The 18,363-nt window shown below is 38.2% G+C and overlaps 1 long non-coding RNA gene across 1 annotated transcript; it reads right to left on the bottom strand.

Moving 5' to 3' along the window:
- Positions 1-1,909: 1,909 nt before the first annotated feature.
- On the bottom strand, positions 1,910-2,257 carry LOC122022637. Its single transcript, XR_006123047.1, has 3 exons — positions 2,216-2,257; positions 2,030-2,137; positions 1,910-1,919 (listed from the first exon to the last, which is right to left on the bottom strand). It is a non-coding gene; the product is annotated as an uncharacterized LOC122022637 (long non-coding RNA).
- Positions 2,258-18,363: the final 16,106 nt, after the last annotated feature.

The raw sequence follows: 18,363 nt of genomic DNA on the forward strand, positions 1-18,363 counted from the left end.
GAATAAAAGATCTTAGGGATCTAACAAGCTTTATTTATGCATTATAACTTTCAGCAAAATTAGTTAACTGTTAGAACCTTATTATTCTACACATAGTACATTTGCATGCCATGAATTAGTGAACCATGCGTGATATCATGTTTAAAATGTTAGCTAATACATGTTAAAAATGTTTCTAGTTGTTATAGACTTGATGTGTATGAGTTGGGCACGAAATAGTGCTGAAATCAGGGGTTCTGATTCGAAATCAGAAACCCAGATCGATCTACAGATCGATCAGAATTGGGTTGTGCCACTGGATCGGTCAGCTGACCAATCCAGTCGCGAACAGAGAGTTAGCGTCTGTTATGGATCGGTCAGCCGGCCGATCCAGAATGCGAACAGAGAGTACAAAAGCTCACTGATCGGTCAGCCGACCGATCAATGAACCACTGGATCGGTCTACGGGCCGATCAGTGTACTCCTGGATCGGTCGGTAGACCGATCCAGCCGCATACAGAAGCAATATAGCTTATGGATCGGTCAGCCGACCGATCCAGAGTTTTTCTCCGTGCCAGTATCAAGCTGGATCGATCACTGGATCGATCCGACAGCCCAATCGATTCATGGATCGATTGAAATGCCTGATTACAGCTAGCAGGACATCCGAGAGGCATAGATTATCTTCCCTAGCATGTGTACAACTCCTAGGTACACCTAGAATATTAAGTTCAGATTTTACAGTAATCAGTTTAGTAAAATTTTAATCAATCCAGATTTCCGCAATAGTAATTTAGCACAGCATAATGTAGCGATCGGCCTCACAGCCTAGTCAGTAGAAGGCGGGTCGTTACATAAAGTGTTGTCTTTTAATACCAAAGACAACAATTCTGCAACAGTATAAAACCGTTGTAATTGTCAATTTTGTAATAATTTTGATCGCAGATATGCTTTTAACAACAAATACACTGTTGTCTTTCTTCAAAATTTAGTTTAAAACCATTCTCTTTGCATACTTTTCACAACGGTTAAAAAATCGTTGTCTATATTGATTAGAAAATGCATCGCGAATAGATAAAACAATTTTTTTGCACACAAACTGGTACAATATATATACATTCACAAAAACCATTTTCAACATATATACATTCATTTGTCTTTAATACATCTCTTGTCTCAACCAAAAACTGGTACAACCTATATGTACATTCACTTAAGTTAAGTTTATAAACTTCTACAATTACTACAAGCTATCTAAACATGACCACAAGTAGTATCGAATCATGACAACCACAAAAGATGAGATCACAAAATTAAGTTTATCAGACCACAAGCATGAAAATTAACTTGTCCTTTTCTGAATAGATCAAGTCAGGATTGTGCAACAATCTTCAAGTACTGGTCCTTTTTCTGCATACAGAATTTTATAGACTTAGCTTGCAAGCCCAACTTTCTCCCTTTTCTGAAAATAAAATATAGTTAAAGTCATAAAAAATGTAGAAACATGCATGTATAAACTGATAAACATTGCAAACTGATAATTGAAATGGATAATCTAATAAACCACTACAAACTAAAGTGATAATTGAAACAAACAAGCCCCAAAAGTAGAAAGCCAAATTATAAACTTCTTGCAACTTTGCATCTTTTGCACAGTAGAAACCAAATTGTGAAGAACATAAATCTGGACCTTCTGAAATGTTGAAGTAAAAGAATAGCCAAATAAGCACGAGAAATGTTGCCGCTTCACATTTTCATGACTAGTCAAGCAAGTGAGCATGAAAAGAGTTGATGAATATATAAACTTGACATTATATCTTAAACCATGTATTATGTGAAAGCAGCTAGAATAGCTAACAACAGCAACAGAAAGAAGGAATCATAGAGGAAGTCATGTACCTTATGTCTCAACCTTCTCTAGAGTACTGCATTTTGATGAACTATGAACAAAGACATAGATTAGATTAGTAAAAAACAATCAAAAGATGATAAGTGCAAAATGATAAACACAAATATTTGGGAAGATTGAGAATTGAATGTCAAATATTACTATTGATCGAAGTGAATCTCTCTCGATAGTTTCCACTTCTTCAATAATATCTCTCATATATCTCATCACATAAAAACCACACTGTTTCGAATCTGGTTGGCGAGGACCCTATGTTAAAAACAAATTGTAAATGTCTTATATACATGTTTAATTGTTTATAATTTAATCATAAGTAGGCATGCATACCTTTATTACTTCCCATGTAACATGTTTTTTCCCCTTTTTTTTCCTTGTTTGAATTAAACAATCTTATGCTCCTTTATACATCAATAAAAATGGACATATGAGAGTTTTACTGATTAAAAAAATGCTTAATAAAATTAAAATATGTATTCACATATCCACTACGTATTTCCAGTCCTCGTCACGAATGCGATGACTAAGCGAATCCAACAAATATACTGTCTCCTTATATGGATCAATGACTGTGAGAATCCAATGATAACTATACACAAATCACATAATTATTGCATGCACATTTCTCGAAACAATAAATTAAAACTGATATTATAAGTCTTACTTACCCAACATTATGTGACACCAAAACTAGTTGATTTCTTGATACTTGACTCAGCTTATCTGCCAAGACATTCATTGAGATAAATTGAGCACAACTTAAAACATACATTGAATTTCACTATAGGCAACAAAGCCAATGAATAATACTGTCACTTCATAAATCAAGTTTCAAGAAAATTCTAGATAGAAGAGACCATTTTAGGAATATATTCTACCATTTTCTGTGTTTCTTGAGATAAATGGCTAACACAGGTAACACCCAAGGAAAGAGCAGATAAATCAGAAAGACCATAATATCTTAGCTAAAAAAACCACCACTTGTTGGATTAACGTCACTATTAGCAGCCTCCCTTAAAAAAGATAATGCAATAATATTAAAATTGTCTCAAGACAAGCATAAAAAAAATAACAAGAGGCTTACAAATTAGAAAAGAGTTTGCAGCAACAACGTTCACAGATTTGAAAACATTTCCATTTTAAAGACATACTAGAATAGTTCAAAGCAGCTGCCAATATTATGCAGTCAACCATACCAAGGAAATTCACGAAAAGCTAACTAGTTGTAGATTCTAAATTATATTCAAATGCTTAAGTATAACTATTAAGAAGTATTAGTATTAATAGAATTATGGTGTAACAAGTTCAGTCCTGCATTGATATTTCAGTTTAGGATTGTATCCAACATTCTATGCATATCCATGTTAATATTTCAGTTTAGGATTATTGTGACATTTTTTGTACTCAGTGTGAGATACTTTCCAGTGCTTCATCAATTTTGTCTCAATTTTCAATGTAATTTGAGGGTTTGTTTTGTTGTTTCATCAGTTAAGAATAAATAAGTTTATATATATAACCACAAAAGAATGTTGGTTAAAGTTGCAATTTCGGATTTCATTGTTGCAGATAACACAATGGCCAAAAACTATAATACTTGATTGAAATTCTAGACAACAACAGTCACACCTGAGATGACTTTAAATAAAAGATATATTTAGAGAACATAAAACAAAACAGTTGTTTCAAATATGGCAAATAAAGTAAACAAATACCAAGGGAAAACGAATTATGTGGCAGAAGCTTACATTTGCTCTAATTTTCCATTGTTTACAAAATATCCATTATGTTTTGTTGACATTTTGTTTACTTGAAAGTATTCATCCTGTAAAAAATAGCATATTCAATATAATCTTTCAATGTTAAACCAGTAAAAAGAAGAAAACAGAATTAAAGGCATCATTAATCAAATGCAATATGGAAGACAATCTTTGATGCACCTTCTGATCCAGAACTTAAAAGGAACAAGCAATGCATACAAAGATAACTTGGCTGCCATACGGTAGGTAGGTGCTAGCTCAATTTCTGCTCAGGATATATGCTGCCAGTCAGGGCCTCCTAATAAATGGAAAGACAAACATGACTATAATTTTTTCTGGATCAGTGTTCATACTATTAGTTCAAGCGAACAAACAGAAAGCACAGATGGATATACTTGAGCACAGAGAAGCTGTTAGTCATCCAAGAGGGTCTTCAACATTTATGAAGTGAAACTACAAACCATGTATCTGTTGGAACCCCAAGGTGTTTTGATGTGATCAAACAAGCTAAGTTAGGTCCTGTGTTGTCTAACCCTTGTGTCTAAGTGTGCAGGAGCTTAGGAACACAGGAAGTCGAGCGGAAGACGCGGCTAGCGAGAAGGACGGAACGGGAGAAAGCCGATGGGCTCGGTGCGTCCGAGGGACGAGGTGACTGTGGAAGAGTACACCGGTGGACGAGAAGAACGTGCGCGGCATTCGTGGGACGAGAAACCGGGAAGGAAGGCTGCTTGAGGAGAAGGTCGGAACTTGGGTTCGGGTGAGCCCTATTCCGGATGGCCGAGATCACCCAAGCTAGCGGAGCTGGAGCGAAAGACCCCGACTGAGGCGGTATTGAACCAGAGAAGTGGTCCCGGACAAAAAGTCAACAACTGTTGACTTTTTGCTCCGGGGCGCCCGGAGCAGCCCTGGGCGCCCGGAACCCTTCCGGGCGCCCGAAAGTGGATTTTGACCAGGATCGAGGTTTGACTCGATCTGAACGTTGGGGGATAAAATTTATCCCCCCCCAGGGCGCCCGGAACCCTTCCAGGCGCCCCAACCAAGGCTATAAATATAGCCTTGGTCCAGAAGCTAATCAATCCATTCAGAACAACAACTTGTAATCAGTTTTTTCATTTCTACTTTTTTGTCAGTGCTCTCAACATTGTAAAGAGGTTACTCCGCCCAAAGGAGATCGTCAGATAGTGCACTTACTTTCCTTGGATTAGCAATCCCCTGATTGCAAACCAAGTAAATCCTCTATGTTTGATTTCTGTTTATTTAGTCTCTGCTTTTTAATTACAAGTTCTTTTAAATTAGTTGAATATCCGAGAAAGGTTTTTGGTTTAATTTTTGTAGGGCAATTCACCCCTCCCTTCTTGTCGGCCTCCAAAGGGACCAACATGTGGTATCAGAGCAAGGACGCTTCAGGAGGACTAACCGTCGATCGAAGCAACAAGATGGCCAGACCAAGCATCGTTCCACCAAAATTCGAGGGGGACTTCGCAGACTGGAAGCGTCGTATAGAGGTATTCCTAAGAACTGATTTCAAAATTTGGTCTATTATGAAGTATGATTTTGTAGCTCCGATGAATCAAGATGGAAGAAAAAGAGGAGAGCTATTGGACAAAGAAGGAGCAGAATGAGTCTGTAGTGAACAGCCGTGCGGAATATCACCTACTGAGCGTACTGTCGCCTCAGGAAGTCAATCGCATCGAAAGCTACTCGTCAGCCAAAGAACTTTGGGAGAAGTTCCTAGAACTCCATGAAGGCACGTCCGAAGCGAAGCTCGCTAGAAGAGACATCCTCCGGAACAAACTGATGAACATTCGTCTGGAAAAAGGTGAGAAGGTAGCCAGTCTACATGCGAAGGTAAAAGAATTAATTACTGGTCTCAAGAACCTCGGTGAAACGGTAACAAACCGGGACACTATACGCTACGCACTCAACGCATTTCCTCGAACTCCGGAGTGGACATCAATCGTCGATGCCTACTATATTTCAAAAGACCTCGAGGTAAGTACTTTAGAAGAATTATTTTCTACTCTTGAGTTACATGAAACCAGGTGTGCAGCTACAACAAAAGACTCAAGTCAAATAATGGCGCTAAATGCAACCAAGAAGGATGAACCCGAGTCAGACTCCGAAGAAGACCAAGAAGCATATATGGTAAGAAACTTTAAAAAGTTTTTTAGATCTAATAAATTTAAAGAAATGCAGAATAGAAAGAACCAAGAAATAGAAGAAAAGTGCGTTACTATCAGTGTCAAAAGGAAGGGCACTTAAGAGAGGATTGCCCAGAACTAAAGAAGGACAAAATGAAGACACCCAAGAAACACAAGAACCTAAAAGCCACTTGGGACGACACTTCATCATCTGAGTCCGAGATTCAAGAATATGTCAGGATAGCACTGATGGCAAGCTACGAAGGACAAAGTACATCAAAACTCAGCATCGATGAAGGGGGAGCGACCTTAGATGGAAGTAGCAAAGCAGGGGGAGATTCAGGCTTCAAGTCTGATATGGTAAGTGAGGTATGCCTCTTACCCCCTGATGAACTTTACTTTGGTATTAAGGCAATGACAAAATCCATGTATAAATTAGAAAATAAAAATACCAAATTAGAAAATGAAATTCTAGAAACAAAAAGAATTTTGGCAAAATCATGTCTTATAGAGGATTTTGAAAAATTGAAAATTGAAAATAAAAAACTAAAAGAAGAAATAAAAAGATTGAAAAAATCTAATGGTTCAAATATTTCTACTTTTAGAAATTATAGAGGTTTAAATTGGTATTATAGATTTCATCAAAGTCTATATACCTAGGAAATACTTGGTTAATCCTGTAGGTAGGAACCTCTACTGGGTTCCAAAAACCTGTTTAATTTAAAATTAAAATTAGACTTAGCATTTTCAGCAAGGAAATTAAACAACTAATTTCATTATGAGGCTTTGTCTAAGGAAGTGGTTGTTGCTCCAATAACCAAGAAGGCCTAGTGCCTCGCCACGACTTGGAAGCCAAGTATCGAAATAAAAAGTTTAATTGACTAACTGAAAAAGCATTAATTTAAATTACTTAATGCTTTAAAAGAGTTATTCAATTTGTGTTAGAAAATATTTAAAATTTTTTTTTGACTTAGAAATTTTCTGAAAATTACCTTAGAATTTTTTTTTATGAAAATTGACTTAGAAATTTTTTCATAAAAGTTATCTTAGAATTTTATTAAAAAAATTGCCTTAAGATTTTTTTTAGAATTTTGACTAAGAATTTTTTTATGATAATATTGCCTTAGATTTTTTTTTTTTTTTTAAAAAATTGACTTAGAATTTTTTCTTATGAATATTAACTTAGAAATTTTTTCTGAAAATTAGAAAAAAAATTTTAGGATTTGTTTTTAAGTTTGCAATAGAAATTTTTTTTTACCTTAGACTTGTTTAAGAACCCCTATTTTTTATGTGATCAAAGGGGGAGAAGGATGTTAAGTCTAGGGGGAGGTAATATATTTTTTAATTGAAAAATCTTTAGACTTATTTGCAAAACAATTGCAAATAAATTATTTTTATTGCATATGTTTTCCCTAACTTAACTTGGGTTGCTCACATCAAAAAGAGGGAGATTGTTGGAACCCCAAGGTGTTTTGATGTGATCAAACAAGCTAAGTTAGGTCCTGCATTTTCTAACCCTTGTGTCTAAGTGTGCAGGAGCTTAGGAACATAGGAAGTCGAGCGGAAGACGCGGCTAGCGAGAAGGACGACACGGGAGAGAGCTGATGGGCTCGGTGCGTCCGAGGGACGAGGTGACCGTGGAAGAGTACACCGGTGGACGAGAAGAACGTGCGCGGTGTTCAAGGGATGAGAAACCAGGAAGGAAGGCTGCTCGAGGAGGTCGTAACTTGAGTTCGGGTGAGCCCTATTCCGGATGGCCGAGATCACCCAAGCTAGCGGAGCTGGAGCGAAAGACCCGGACCAAGGCGGGACTGAACCAGAGAAGTGGTCCCGGACAAAAAGTCAACAACTGTTGACTTTTTACTCCGAGGCGCCCGGAGCAGCCCGGGGCGCCCGGAACCCTTCCGGGCGCCCGAAAGTGGATTTTGACCAGGATCGAGGTTTGACTCGATCTGAACGTTGGGAGATAAAATTTATCCCCCCTAGGGCGCTCGGAACCCTTCCAGGCGCCCCGACCAAGGCTATAAATATAGCCTTGGTCCAGAAGCTAATCAATCCATTCAGAACAACAACTTGTAATCAGTTCTTTCATTTCTACTTTTTTGTCTATGCTCTCAATGCTGTAAAGAGGCTACTCCGCCCAAAGGAGATCGTCAGATAGTGCGCTTACTTTCCTTGGATTAGCAATCCCCTGATTGCAAACCAAGTAAATCCTCTGTGTCTGATTTCTGTTTATTTAGTCTCTGCCTTTTAATTACAAGTTCTTTTAAATTAGTTGAATATCCGAGAAAGGTTTTTGGTTTAATTTTTATTGGGCAATTTACCCCTCCCCTCTTGCCGGCCTCCAAAGGGACCAACAGTATCAACCATATATTTGTTAAGTCAACACAATATTTGTGTTCGGTAGTTATTTGGACAAAAACTAACAAAAGAACAATATGATTTGATGATGATGATTGCTTCTCAGTTCTCTTATCTATTGATCTTTTTTACATTATTTCTAAAAAGGTGCCCAATTTCCACTAGGGTTCTTGAATCATTAGCTTAGGATTGATAATAAATAAATAAACACTGCTTAAAGCTAATCTTTTTATGCTGTACTCACCTCCCAACTCATGATTCTTCCCTTTCTCTTGCAGCTCATAGACCAGATCCACAATTCGTTTTTGCTCGACAGTGCTGAATACTCCAGTATGCAGCTCGAGGACATTATCGATCTTGTCATTGACCCTCTCCAGGCATATGAAATCCTTCTTCCTGACAACATTCATAAAGTGTATTTCTTCCCTCTGCTCCCTTGACAATCCCGTCTCCTTCTTCGTAATCTCCCTTTTAACTCTTGCTGCTCCCTCAATCGAAGTTCTCCCTGACTCCTCCGTCTTTTCCTCCTACGCCGCAGCCTCCTTGAGCTTGTCTTCTTGAGCCATGTCGGCCCAAGACATCCGGATTTGAGGGGACTCCGGTGAAGATGTCAGATCCGGGTCCTACCCAGTTGGTTGGGCATCGGGAAAGGGGGCAGCAAAGCTAGTAGAGGCATAAGACGCCTGATCCTCCGTGGAAGTGGACCCGGAGGCATCCGCATTAGCTTCGGCAGCCTAAAGAAGAGCACCACCCAGTGAACTAAGTAATCTATCATTCTTCCAAAGGGAAAGGGATCAACAAATCAAGAACTGAGAAAGGAAAGGCGATACTTGGGCGAAGGGAGTCAATGCAGCTTCAGACAGTGGCGGAGCAGCCGTCACAGAGGGGTCGGGTGAGGAAGGGAAGCCAATTGGTGAGGAACTCGGCTGCGATCTCCAAGTCTTTTGGATCGAACTGTTGGAGGAATAAATCGTCGTCCTCCATGAGCAGCTGTCTTCGTCATTCAACAAGAAGAACAGGTTATGAATCGACGGAGGAATGCCACCTTTGGCGAAGAAGTAGCAATGGAAGGTCAAAGGGCCTTGTCGAGCTTAGAAACCAGCTCACTAGGGAGAGAGGAGAGCACACAGTAGTGGATGGCGTGAAGAGATCGAGAATGCGAAGGGGAAAATAAGGCGCCGAAAAAATTTGCGGAGAGAGGGAAAGTAAAATTGTGAGAGGGAAAATGATGGAACAAATAAAGTCAAAGACAACGGGTTTATCAAAAATGTTGTTGTAGCCCCTAAAAAATCACTTAAAGACAACGATTTTAGATAATTGTTGTAAAATGTGTTGTTGATTTTTAAAAAATTACTCAACGACAACGGTTTTCACAAAACTATTGTCTTTTGTATTTTATGGGAGCTCAAAGATAACGGTTTTTTCTAAAACCATTGTCTTTTACCAAATTTACAACAGTTTCATCTAAAACCGTTGTCTTTGTGGTGTTGTCGTTTAACATTTTTGTTGTAGTTCTATCATGTATCTTAGCATAGATTATTGCCATGAAAATTATTTCTTCCCTTCGCATGGATCCGCTGGATAAGAGGATCTAGTATTTTTCCGCTCATGATAGAAATGGATCACTAATATGTTTATGATAATTAAAAAAAAAATTAAATGATAATGTGAAATTTTCTTACATGTTTTTTTGTTGGCATAATAATTTTCAAGACCATTTAGGTAACTTAAAAATATTATAATTATCAATTTATCTTTATACAAAATAAACATTTCTTTACATACTTTAAATAACTTCCTACATTGAAAGTATAAAATCTTAAGTTATCCTTATCACATAAAAGTAACATATGTTTCTAACCATATAAATAGTAGATCCAAATGGACATATTATTCAATTAAATTTAAAAGCTAATCACGTTTGTGTTTCACATCCATCTTAATATTAGAGACATGATAATGGACACAAGGAAAATTAGCTTAGCTATCCTCTTTATGTTATCCATTTTTATTATTCTGACAACATCTAGAGAGCTTGCTCCTACACAATCTTCGACAGGAATTGATTTTTTTGAATTACTATGTAAGTTATTAATATTATTTTCATACATTGTTTGAAAGCATAAATCTCAAGGCATCGGAGTGAAATATGCTATGAAACTAAGTGACACTACATATTTAGATAATCACCTTATCTTTATTGTTCCTAAATTTAAATCTCAAAGTTGTTATAAAAAATATTTATTTTTGTGTGTATGATTATCAAATTACAAATACTAAGAGTACTCATTTCTATTTACTAATATGCAGTTAATCAACTTGCTGAAATTATGGAAAAAGGACAAGGCATATTTTTCCCAAGGAATCAATTAATTGGAAATCGTAACATGCAATGTTGGCTTTGCTTGGATCCCCCTAGACAGTATGATTAGTCATATCTATAAGAAATAAATATATCTTAAATAAACTACTTTTAAAAATATCTAATTGAGGTATGTGCATGAATCATATTTAAGTGATCTAAGATAATAAACTTCAAATTATTTTTTAAAAAATTAATAGAAATATTGAGCCTATCAAAAATGAATATACATTCTATAAAAGTATTTAAATTAAAAATAAATTTATCATTTGAAAAAATTATTGAAATTTTTATTAGTAATCTTAAGAATATACTAAACTATATTATAGTTTATATTAATATTAACTAAAATAAAGCTATAATAAAAGACTCAATGAACAAGTAAATATGAAACTATTCAATTAACAAATTATAGCAATGCTTATAAGTGTCAAGATTTGGTAACTATAGTCCCCACGAGGTTCCCATTTGGCTAAAGGGGGGCAGACTAGGTACGGGGCAGAGGACCAATTCTCCGAGGGTGCATATCCTTTTGAAAAAAAAAATCCTTCCACCTCCTAACCACTTGGCGGTAGGCTATAAATTAAACCCGTGATTTACATCCCTTTATATAACTTAGGGACCAGTTGTAAGGGGCTCATAGGGTGAACCTAATCACCTTTTATAATAAAAATATTTGTTACATATAATTTAGTGTAAAAATAGCATCACTTTTTTTTTTACTAAAATTATTAATTTTAATATAAAATATGCATTAAATTGTAATTATTCAACATTTTGACTATAAAAATCCTAAAATTTAGTTGATAATTTAATAGATATAATGAAAAAAATACATTTATGATAATAAATAAAAAAATTATCAATACTATGAAATATTTAAATGAAAACATAAGTTTTTTTACAAAATTACAATTGATCAAAAAATATTTTTATTATTATCCATATATATTTAAATGAAAACATAAGTTTAACCCTATGTTGCTTGAAAAAAATATACAAATCACTAAAAATTTTGAAGATTCAAAGAATGGTCTTCTTGAAAAATCACAAAGTTACATGAACATCATCAAAATTTTCAAAAATGATACAAAGTTGAAAGATGACTATAAGTTTCATTAAATTCAACATTAAATGCCTTAGTTTTGAATCAATACAAGAAAAAACTTTACTTTTAAATACAAAGTAAAAGAAAAGTTTAAATTTTGATATTTGATATAAATATAACCTATCAAAACATTGAACTTCTCCTGAGCTAATCAATGATAATTATTTTGATACTTTTGATTCAATAAAAAAATTATAAATTTCAGTTTATTAACTTACCATCTCACTTGAAATTTAAGAGTTTCAAAACAAATATTAAGTTCAACCCTGTGTTTTGAGTGAGACATAAATAATGTATCAAAACTTTGTTATGTGATGATGCAAATCTAACATTGCAAAGCAAAGCAACAACCATAATATAAAGATATTAGTTGAAATTCAACATGGTCTGCTTTTCTAAAATACTATCTGGAAGAGTTAATTATTTGGGAAAAAGATTAAATTTGACCTGAATAGATTCACCATTTACTCCATACAAACCAATATCCTAAAAATAAGCTTTTATTTCATAGCTTCTATTAAATACTCCATGATAGGACTTTTGATTCTTAGATTCCTTGTAAACAATCCATTTTTTTATAGAAATTAACCCTTTATCTCTCAAGATCATGTTCCACATGGATTTCTAGTCCTTGATCCCAATTTTTGATTGCTTGATACTGTTTCAGAGCCACAGGTTTACATGGTCTATTATACATGTTTCTGATTTTATGGTTTGTTTTTTTCGATGTGACTTTTGAGTTCTAGGACTAGGCAACTGTAGGACATCTCCAAGAAATAGGAAATGAAGTTATATTTCTGGTGATTATCTTATCTTTTGTGTTGACTACCTTTTATAGGTCATGGATAGACACTCTCCAATTTAGTTGGATTGTGTATCTATTTCTATACCTGTCTAGTAGGTATTCATTAACTTGATGCAGCATGATGATACTTAGTCAATCAGCTCTATTTTCAATTATGGTCAGGGTTGACTATGGAAGTGACTAGTTGACATGTTGAAGACTCGACCTTGATGAAGAGAATGTTGATTCTCTAGTAGCACCGACTGATATCAAGTTGGAAAGTGAGGGTCGAATCTATCAACAACCTAGTGAATATTAGAGATTATAGTCTCAGAGATTTAATCCTACCCTACCACCAGTGGTACCAACTCTTGTTACTACCATCTAGGTGAAAGATAGAGTTGTATACAATTATTGGCTTTGTTAGTAAAGGATCAATTGATTCATGTTGTCTCGATCAATAGAGGACTAATTTAGCCTATTTCATGGAGTTTTTGACCTTTGAGTAGCTTGTGACTAGTTAGATAACCTAGAAGGAACACTTGAGTACATAACTTGTACAGACGTAGAAAGGACTGAATTATATATATACAATTGTTAGCTTGACTAGTCAATAGAGGATCGAGGTATCTTATTCCATGAGGTCTTTTAGGATGGACTGTATATACATGGTTTGGATAACTTAGTAGATATATTCAGGTAGATGACCCCCAATGATATGGAAAAGTGTCGAGGTAGTTGCTTAATACTTATGTGATACAACTGTCATGCCTCAAGAGTAAGGTAGTCCGACGAAAATCGGACAGCACATCCCCTGTAACAATGATAATCTGAAGTATATATACATACATCCACAAGCATACTCATCAGTTATATACTTTAGCCCACACGGCTGGATATAAACACACCAGTAGTTTATAAGTAGCCCACACGGCTTGTAATAATCACAACCAATGCAGTTAATAGTCAGCCCACATGGCTGAAACATATCACAGCGAAAATCACAAAATAACGAACATGAAACGAACAAAACAACTAACTGCGAGCCGTCTCGGCTGGACACATCATCACCAAACCAAATACAAGATTCCACAAAACAAAACTCCATATAAAGAATACACAAATACAAGAACAAGTGCAAAACCAATAATGAGAATGGAAACACTAACGGTGGGAGAAGCTCGATGTGACATTGGACTGGCGGACAGGATCTCCAGGCAACTCCATAAATCCGTTATCTGCTACCTGGCGAAATAAACCAGTTTATAGGGTAGTGAATGCTGGGACTCAGCGGGTAATAAACAGATAGTGCATGAACATAATAAAGAACTAGAGATATAAGGTATTGTAACGCCCGAAAAATTCTCGAAACTGCATTATAAATATTCTATGATTTTTCTGGGATTTTTAGATATTTTTCCGGAATTTTTCGAGTAGCGAAAGCAGCAAAAATAATTAGAACCGCAAAATAGCTTAGGCGGGAATCGAAACCGGAACCCCTCGGATCCGATAACTTTTAGTTAGCCTTAGTAACCGTTGAACCCAGCAGGGCCGTGCTGAAAGAAAGAGGATTCAATTTAATTTATATTAGAGTTGGGCCAAAGTACCCACTTAATATAAATAGGAAGTTTAAGTGGGGTTTGGATTATTTGATTTGGTTTGGTTCGGCAACTTCTCCACCGAGACCTAACCTCACGCCGCCCCTTCCTCTCCTCCCTCTCTCGGCGCATCAAGCCAAGGGCTTCTAGGAGCACCTCCCGGCAACATCAAGGGCACGAGGACGCTCCCCTCCGCGAGAGGAACGCTTAGACGCGAGAAGATCGTCGAGAAGTCGTCTCCACCGGAATTCTAGCGAATAGTATTGTAAGGAAATTAGCGTACGAGGTAAGAAACCCCTCACCTGCAGTATAAGTAGCTCCGTTTGGTTTTCTATGCATTAGTTTAGTTATATGCAGATTTTTCGGACACATAGGGTGTATTTAACCCTCCTCGCAGGTTTAGGGATTTAGTGAGTACCTTTGGATGGGCCGGACACGTCTTTCCCCCTTCAGTTGGAGGTTTTAGATGTTGTCAGGTGCTTAGAGGTAGTCTCCCTAATAGAGGGGAGAGTTTAAGCACGCTAGATGTTCGATTAAATGATTAGCTTAGTAAAATGCAACTTAGGTATTTTTAATAGCTCAGTAAATGCAATAGAAGCATTTAAAATAACTTAGTTAGCCTTACTACAGCTTACATGGGACTACGGTCCAATGGGTGGGCTCCCACAGTCGCCTCTAGGTTTAGATAACCTAGCTCTAGGTTCAGATAACCTAGAAATAGAAAAACAAGCAATTAGTAGTTATGTTCAGTATTTTATTTTCAGTGACAGTGTACAGGATTAGATATCCACTAGGCTGGGCTCCCATAGTCGGTCCCTAGGTTTAGATAACCTAGTAAACCTTACTAAATTCGGGATTTGCAACCCCGGGTCTAGTTAAGGATGCGCGCATAGCATGTACAATTGCCGGGCCCACTAGCAGTATGATTATGTACTTTAATCTATTACATTATTAGTTTTTCCAAACTCACAAAGATTAGTTATGTTGGTTGAGTTTGAATTCAGCTCTAGTCTAGCTCAGTTTATGTTCAGATCAGTTTAGTTTTCTGTTGATACAAATGATAGTTTATCATTAGCTTTATTGCCATGATCAGTTTACTTCTATGTGTTGTATGCCATGCCATGCTTAGCATATTCAGTATGTATTTTCAAATAGCATGTTTTAAAAACATATTGCATCGTATGCATGTTTTAGTGAGGTAGATGGTTTCTTACTAAGCTTAAAGCTTACAGATACTATTTTCCCTTATACTGCAGATAAAGGTAAAGGGAAGATGGACTAGCAGAGGAAGCTGGAGGTCAATGCAGAGATGGTGTGTGTGGCAGGAACATGGAATAAAAGATCCTTAGGGGATCTAGCAAGCTTAAACAATTGAACCTTTAGTATTTCTATTTTCACGCACTTTTAATTGTTAAATGCTACGAACTAGTAAACCATGCTTTATATCCAGTTTAGAATGCTAGCTTTATGTCATTAGAATATATTCTATGGATTGTATAAGTGAAATGTGAGATTTTGACACGAACAAGTGCTGAAATCAGAGTTTTAGTGCGAAATCAGAAACTCCGATCGATCCACGGATCGATCAGAGTTGAGTTGTGCCGCTGGATCGATCAGCTGACCGATCCAGTCACGAACAGAGAGTTTATGGATCGGTCAGCCGACCGATCCAGAGGCGAATAGTGAGTGCAAAAGCTCACTGATCGGTCAGCCGACCGATCAGTGAGTCACTGGATCGGTCTACCGACCGATCAGTGCACTCCTGGATCGGTCGGTAGACCGATCCAGCCGCGTACAGAAACAAGACAGCTTGTGGATCGGTCAGCCGACCGATCCAGGGCTTTTCTCGGTGCCAGTATCAAGTTGGATCGATCACTGGATCGATCCGACAGTCCAATCGATCCATGAATCGATTGAAATGCCTGATTACAGCTAGCAGGACATCGGAAAGGCATAGAACACCTCCCCTAGCATGTGTACGACTCCTAGGTACACCTAGAATGTTAAGTTCAGTTTACAGTAATCAGTTTAGCAAAGTTTTTAATAAATCCAGATTTTCCGCAATAGTAATTTAGCACAGCATTACGTAACGATCGGCCTCGCAGCCTAGTCAGTAGGAGGCGGGTCGTTACAGAGTGGTATCAGAGCAGTGTTCCATACTTCCTACACACACATCAGCATTGAACCTACAGCTTCCAAGTAAGAATACCTCTGCTTTATTTATGTTTCTTGCTTTCTTGTTATAGTTCATGTTTATAGATAACTGATGCATGTTAGTATGTGATAATAGATAACATGATAGCAATAGTTATACAATTATAATTGTATTAGTTATACATGTCCTGTCCTCTATGTCTTTAGAAATGGCACGAGGACGCCCAGCTAGAAGGACACTAGCTACTGAGCCCCAGTATGAGGCAGACAGTTCAGTGCCTCCCCCAGACCTTACAGCGTTAGTGGCTCGATTACAGCAGCAGTAACAGGAGATAGCCACCCTCGGGCTAATAAGTAGAATACCCCACAGTCACCCGGAACCGAACGACTCCAATGGTCTTAGAGGTTCCACAGATCCGACTGCGGATCGGCACTAGCGGCCCAGCGGAGAGGCAGGGAGAGGCTTATCCGATCCGGTGGCAGAGAGTCAAGCCGAGAGAACTTCTCGGGCACTAGTGAACCATGGGATGCAAGCCTGGTTCAAAACTCTGGGATGGAGCTTCTGGACTGGCCAGAACACGAGAAGGTGAAGTGTGCCTCCTTCTGCCTGACAGGGGATGCACGCATGTGGTGGGAGAGAATCAGAGCGAAGCGCCCAGTGAACCAGATGTTATGGGCTGACTTCGAGAAGGAGTTCTTTGAGGAATTCTTTCACATGCGGGTCATGAACCGCCACTACGACGAGTTCACAGAGATTCGTCAGGGCAACCTTTCAGTGGAGGAAGCCGTGAAGAAATTCAACAGGTTGGCTCGTCTATGCCCAGAACTAGTCAGCACAGAAAAAGAACGAGTTTGGTTGATGCTCAAGATGCTGAGGCCGGAAATAGCAATGAACGTGGCTGGCGGCATCCACAGGCCGCAAACCACCGAAGAACTAGTCAGCAGCGCCTTGACCACTGAGCACTACCAGAATAGTATCAAGCAGCAGAAGCGAATCCCCTCAGAACCTAAGGGTCAAGGAGGCTCAGGTACCCAGAAGCAGCAGGGCCACAGCTCTCATGGCTCTAACTGGAAAGGGAACTCCAGTAACAAGCGCAAACCAGGGAGTTACCCAAAAGGAGGACCAGCCAGCAAGCAGCCCAGTTATCCCAAATGTGCTACTTGTGGGAAATTCCATCCTGGAGTTTGTCGTAAGGGCACATGAGGATGCTTTGAATGTGGACAAGAAGGGCACATGGCTAAGCAGTGCCCAAACAAGACCAGTCTTCCTCAGCCACAGCCGATTCAGTACGGAGGCCAGCCAGCACAGTTGCATCAGATGCAGGCCGCTCTAGATGGTCCACACATCAGCCAGGGCAGATTAGAAGCCCCTCCAGCTATGACCAATGCGAGGATCTACTCACTCACCAGAGAGGACGTAGCAAATGCCTCGACAGTTGTTACAGGTCAGATTAGTATTTTTCAGCAAATAGCAACTGTCTTATTCGATACTGGGGCAACCCATTCTTATATAGCCAGGGCATTCGCAAACAAGTTAGCAATACCTCCAGAGGTACTCAGTAGTCAGTTTCTGACGACATTACCTTCGGGAGAAATTATGGCATCTACGCACTGGCTCAGAGCAGTATCAGTCACTATAGCAGACAGAGAACTCTTTTGTGATCTGATAGTGCTGGATATGACCGACTACGATGTCATCTTTGGAATGGACTTCCTGATCAGATACGGTGCTTCTATAGAGTGCTGTAAACAGAAAGTCGTATTCCAACCCGAAGCAGAAGCACAGTTTGAATACATCGGGGAACCAAGGAGAAAGGCCAAGAGGTTTCTCTCAGCTATGAAGGCACAGAGATTAATGGATTCAGGGTGTACGGGAATTTTAGCACACGTAGTCAGTACCAGTCAGGACAAGGACCAACAGCTAGCAGAGGTCCGAGTCGTAAGTGACTACCTAGCAGTCTTCCCTGAAGAGTTACCAGGATTATCACCAGACAGGGAGATTGAATTTGAGATAGAGCTCATTCCCGGTACCAACCCTATTTCCAAAGCACCCTACCGCATGGCTCCAGCCGAACTGAAGGAACTTCATGAGCAATTACGGGAGCTACTTGACAAAGGCTTAATACGCCCTAGTCACTCACCATGGGGAGCGTCTGTATTGTTCGTGAAGAAGAAGGACGGAAGCATGCGCCTGTGTATAGATTACCGGGCAC

This window comes from Zingiber officinale, chromosome 9B (genome assembly GCF_018446385.1).
Source record: "Zingiber officinale cultivar Zhangliang chromosome 9B, Zo_v1.1, whole genome shotgun sequence".
NCBI lineage: Eukaryota > Viridiplantae > Streptophyta > Magnoliopsida > Zingiberales > Zingiberaceae > Zingiber > Zingiber officinale.